Source organism: Bos indicus, chromosome 23 (assembly GCF_029378745.1).
Source record: "Bos indicus isolate NIAB-ARS_2022 breed Sahiwal x Tharparkar chromosome 23, NIAB-ARS_B.indTharparkar_mat_pri_1.0, whole genome shotgun sequence".
NCBI classification, from domain to species: Eukaryota; Metazoa; Chordata; class Mammalia; order Artiodactyla; family Bovidae; genus Bos; species Bos indicus.
Window position 1 is genome coordinate 38,489,115 of NC_091782.1, and position 6,000 is coordinate 38,495,114.

Consider the following 6,000-nt stretch of genomic DNA (forward strand, 5'->3'; position numbering starts at 1 on the left):
CTATTGTGAATGGCAAAGGGTACAAAGTCCTATCTTATATTTGGGTGACTTTGATCAAATTGAGACTTCTGAGTCTCAATTTCTTCTTCTGTAAGATAAACATAGATGTTATCATCCCATCTCTCAGACTATTATGAGACTTAACTAAGATAACCTATGTAAGAGCACTTTTTAAAAAATATTTATTTAGCTGCATTGATTCTTAGTTGTGACATGCAGAATCTAGTTCTTTGACTAGGGATCAAACCCAGGCTGCTTGCCTTGGGAGTGGGGAGTTTTAGTCACTGAACCACCAGGGAAGTCCCAGTGACAGCATTTTATCAATTATAAAGTACTGACAAATTTTATTTAGAATAAAGAAGACTTTTTGAAAATAGGTAATGGACCACACAAATTAGGAAAAAAGATATGCTCTCTCACCGTTTATAAAAACAGCTCTAGATAAAACTACCAGTGAGCATTGACCTCCCAAAACCATAACCTGGGAGGTCTATTCTCAATTGTCATCTCGCTCAATCCATCAGCAGCACGTGTGCCAGACAACCTTGCCTTCTTCCTGGACACACTCTCTTCACTGGGCTTCCACCACTTCTAAATCTAGCCCCGAGGCTTTCCTTTCTATACTCACTCCCTTGGTGATCTCATCCTCTCTCAGGGCTTTAAACAGCATTTAACTTCTTCCTATTCACTAATGTGGATCTGTAGATTTCTTCCCTGAAAATCAAACCTGTGTATTAAACTGCTTAGATGCTTTAAAAGTACCTTAATGTGTCCAAACTGAGCTCCCAGTCTCCCCCATCCCAAGTACACACTTCATCTCAGTTCATGGACATTGGATCTGTTCAGGTGCTTGGGTCAAAAATATTTCAGATTTGATGCCTCTTTTTCTCTCATACTTTCTAACTAATCCACAGAAAAATTCTCCAACCAAAGTAGCTTCAGAATTCAGTCCCTTCTCACCACCTCCATGCTGCTTTTATCCTCATCCAAGTTGCCATCATCTCTCACTTGACACCTGAAACTGCTTCCTAAATGGTCTCTCTGTTTCTGCCCTACCCATCTTTGATCTTGTTGAATAAACCCATCAGAGTCATTGTGTGACAACATTAGTTATATTAAGTCAATCACTGGTTAAACCCCTTCAATGGTACCCTGTGTCCCTCAGTGTAAAATCACAAAGGGATTTAAGAATCCGTGTGATCTGCTCACCAAAGTCTTATTTCCTCTCTGACCTCACCTCCCACCACTGTCCCCTTTGCTAAGTCCACTCCAGCCACTATTCCCATCTTGCTTTCCGTGGATAACCAGACACTGGCCCTGCCTCTGCCTGGATGCTCTTCTGCCAGCTATCACGTGGATCATTCCTTCACTTCCTTTATATCATTCCTCAAATGTCACCTTCTCCATGAGGTCATTCCTGGCCATCCTTTCCTCTTACTCCCCACTGCTCTTTCTCGATTTTTTTTCTCAATAGTAGTTGCCATCTTTTAACGTATATTCTACTGTCACTGGTAAAAGCTCCAACAGCACCAGAATTTTTATTTCTTTTGTATCTTCAGTGCGTAGAGCAATGCCTGACACATAGATACCATATTACTTATAAGAAAGAATGAGGAGAGAATGAATGCACAAAATAGGCTTCACAAGTCCGTGATACATGTACTTCTAACCACCCGTATCTTCAACAATAAAGGGCAGAAAAACCATCAAAGTTCTTAAAAATAACTGACACTTAAAAGTCAGAAAACTTGCTTTTCATTTACTTATCAGATGCCTAGTATGTGTTGCATTTATAATTTTGGAAGGCAGAGCTGAACATTAAGAGTTCCCTCCTATGTAAGTTTCTTATGAGTTTCTTGGCAGATTCTTCTGGTCTCAATAATTGAAACTAATCCATGTCAACAAACAGTTTTAAAAAACCAAAACTATAAAATTGGATACTTAAGGTAATTAAGTATATTTGGTTCTAGCCTAAGCATTACATCACACAGAAAAACTTTAAGGAATGCATGATTTTTAAATGCTGTAATTACAAATTATTATATTAGTAGTTGTTATACTAATGAATATAATTTGCTGATTAAAACAGATGTTGTCCACAAAGAGAAAGTTGTGGATACATCTGGAAAAAAAACTTTTCCCATTTTAATATTGATTTATTCCATATTTTTCTTTTTAATTATTATCATTTTAAGGCAACTATCTGCTTGTAAATTACAAATGAGAAGGAGCAGTACTTTAACATTCTCACCAAAAACTTCCTAAGGGTAAATGAATATAATCTTCCTCAAACTAAATAATCACTCAGGAATGGTGATGTATTTTACTAAATTACAGATCTAGAAAATGAAAATCCAAGACTTTAAACTTCATTTCACAATGATACGCTATTCTTCGAAGTGTTGTTTATACTGTGAGTTTTCGATTTAAATAAAAACCATTCTATCAAAAACTAATATCAGAAAATGCATTGTGGTTCTTGATTTCCTCATCAAGAAATCACTGAACCATCACTTTATATCATAACAAAAAAGTGAACAAACAAAATTTTTTAAACTATAAGTTTACCCCTCACTGACAACACTGAAAGTAGAGACTTTGTGTAAATCAATTCTAGAAACTTGCTCTTATCGCAATTTACAGAAATTTCTGTAAGGAAAAGGAAAAGCCACATAGTCCAAGAGGAAGTCATGACCTTCAGCAACATACTGATACATATCAAGATTTAATAAGTGTTTGTTGAAGTGAATTAATCCATGCTTACCTGGATAAAAGACTCGAATAGAACATAATTTTAGAGGGAAAAAAAAAAAAAAAAAACCTCATCTTAACATGTGAAAAATTCCATCCAAATTGACTTTGAATACTTCCATGAATAGTTTTGGTTAATGTGGCTTAAAACTTACAAGACAGTCAACAAAGAAAGTTGAAAGTATCAAAACATCACCAATTCATTGTGAAAGGCAATAGTAGTAGGGTTTTTTTTAATATATCTAAACATATTTACAGATACTTACCCCTTTGCTAAGCTTTTTCTTACACACATGGGTTTTAAAAATACATTCCCAACAACAGCAACTTCATGGGATAAGTGCTCTGATCCCCACTTACAAACGAGAAAACTGAGACCCCAGGAAAGCTAATGAACTGGCCCAGGTTATCAAGATGAGGATTTAAACTCGAGTCTGTTTCATTGCAAAGTCTGTTTCTAAACCTCTGAGCCCAACACTGGATAGCCATTAGAACAGATTCAAACATATTCACTTTATACATTTGTAGGTAAAATATTTGCTGGGAAATAATACTGCAGTTTAGAGCCCCTCAGAACATTCCAGCAGATAAACTTTTGCTGAAAACGTTTCAGGAAATCTGACATCTTCATACAATGCACTTTGTCGAAAGTATACTTCACAGAAATTGTAAAAGAAATTGTATTTCTTGATCTAATATTCCCTGAGCTAAACAGTTATAAGAAAATAATTGTTAGTAATACACACAAGTTTTCCACATCAGTAACTCTAGTGTTGAACAATTTGAAAATGAAGTTCCCAAGAGAGGATGCTCCTTAATTATAGAAGCAATCAACAAATCATAAAACCTTAGAGCTAAAAGAATTCTTTGAGTTTCTTTAAACTAACCCTTCACTGAATAGATGATAAACTAAAGTCCAGGCAGGTGAAGCAGTTTATCTAAGTTTCTACAACTAAATAAGAAGCTAATTATAAGACGTTTTACTTACAGCAGGATAAAAATATTTCCAATTCCCAATTATCTTTTTGACCAGACCTTATCATTTCTCAGTTACAGTAATGTATCAGTGATATTCTCCAATTGTAGCACTTAAAACTACCTTGAACTTGAATCATTTTGAGGATCAAATCCTAAACTTAAATAACTTCAAAGCAACCTAGCCTAAACAAAGAAAACTCTCACTTTTCATGACAAACAACTGCTGAACAAGGGAGTAAATACTGTATCAAAATACTTTTTATATTACCAACAGTATTCATGTGAACTTTGAACGGCTTTCTCACAGAGATGATCAAGAATTATAAGATGTAAAAGAAGGAATATAAGACTCTTAACGACCACCATAAAAACTTAATGTATATCATAAAGATTAAATAAATGTTCAGCCTCTGTTGGTTACTACATAGTAAAGTTTTTATTCTGATAGAACTTACTATACTTTATATAGACCCCCAGCTAGTAGGAATTCATTTCCGTCTGGCTACTTTTGTATTTTATTTACCAAAATGAAATATCAAGAGTGTCCAAAATGAATGCAAACTACAGAAGTCCTGCTACTATAGAAATGTTCACTGTTATATTTAAAAGGAAAATCAATCATAGACAGAATAGAATACCTACCTATCAGACCCATCATTGTTATATAACTTTCCTTTGTAACTATATAACCACATTCATGATAAGTGATAACCTTGAAGACAGTCAAATTAATAAAGTTTCCTTAGAAGTACCCAAATCGTCATCCCAAATGAAAGTGAACCTACAAAAACCAGTACAAAACAAGGAACTCTAAAGTCATAAATCACTTTGAACAGGCAACAGCTCAAAATAACTAGAAAATTCTGTAAACGTATAAGCACCAGCTCCCAAACAAAGTGCCTATAGAGTATTTAAAAAGCAACGTACCTTCTTTAAGATGGAGAATTCCCAGTGTTCAAACAGTAGTAATCCACATAGGGGAGGCATCATCAAAAATCCCAACAACTTTGAAGCAACTCCAAAGAAAAAAGTTTGGCAACTTTTCCTTCAGGAATGACGATGTAGTAATGGTACTTCCACAATGTTCACTGATAGAAAGATCCAGTAAGAAGGATGTAGCACAGAGGAGGCGGGAGTGCTTCTGTTTTCTAGATGCTGACCACAGTAATCACACCTGTACAATTGAAATTCATTAGTGTCAGCTTCCGAGTCATTCTGCACAGTTTCTTTTTAAAAAAAAAAAAAAAGTAACTTTAGCATTAATAGATTTCTTCGACATGAAAATTCAAAACCGGCATAGTTCTGGCAGCTGAATCATTTCTAGCTGCAGGTTTTAATAATGGATACTCTATATAAATCATAACTTTCAGAAGTTCAAATAGACTGTCTTTGGCTGTTTCCTCCAGTTATTTGATGGCAGCACAGTCTGATGGTTCATCTGTCCTGTCAGACCATAAAAGGCGGGAGATAAACGCAAAGGGTGTGGGGTGGGGATAGGAAAGGAGAGCGGTGATACATCACCTTGGAATTTGGAACCATCTCACAAAACATACCTGAAGATAATGACCTAAATTTACATTTTCCAGTTCAGGAGCCCTGTTTCACACATTCCTAGTATTCAAACATGGCTAGAACATACTACCTTTGTTCACTTTCAACAAACTCTCAACTTCTGTCCCTAAATGTCTTTTTATGAACCAAGGGACAGGGCAGATAAACAACTTTTGTGGTCAAGTGCGAAAGGGCTGAAAGAAATGTCCTAGAAAGTGGAGAGGTGTACCAGTGATGCAGAGTTTGCCTCATCTGAGCCAGAACCAACCTAGAAACACTGGGAAGTGACGCTACTTGAGAAACAAAGTTAGGGAGTCTCCTTGTGCCCGTAAACACTGAGGGAATCGCGCTGCGTCTCCACCCCGCAGAAGCTCCAACAGCCATCCCTCTTTTGGGCGGGCGTGGCAGACAGAAACAAAAGGTTAAAACACAAAAGGCGGGGCGGGCCGCTGGGTCTGGGGAGCTTCTGGCGCTCGCGGTCCCCTTTCTACTCAAACGCATTAAATTGGGGCGGGGGTGGGGGCCGCGTGAAGTGAGAGAGGTGATGCTGGATGGCCAGGACCGCATAGGTTATCCTGGGTGGGTCGTGAAACTGAAAGGGGCGGACGGGATGGCGGACTCCTAACTAGTGGTCCAGGCCCATCCCTGCATCCCTGCATCTCTGACAAGTCGAGAACCTGTGGCTTCTTCCTCCTCCCTACCTCGGCCCCAAAGAAAACT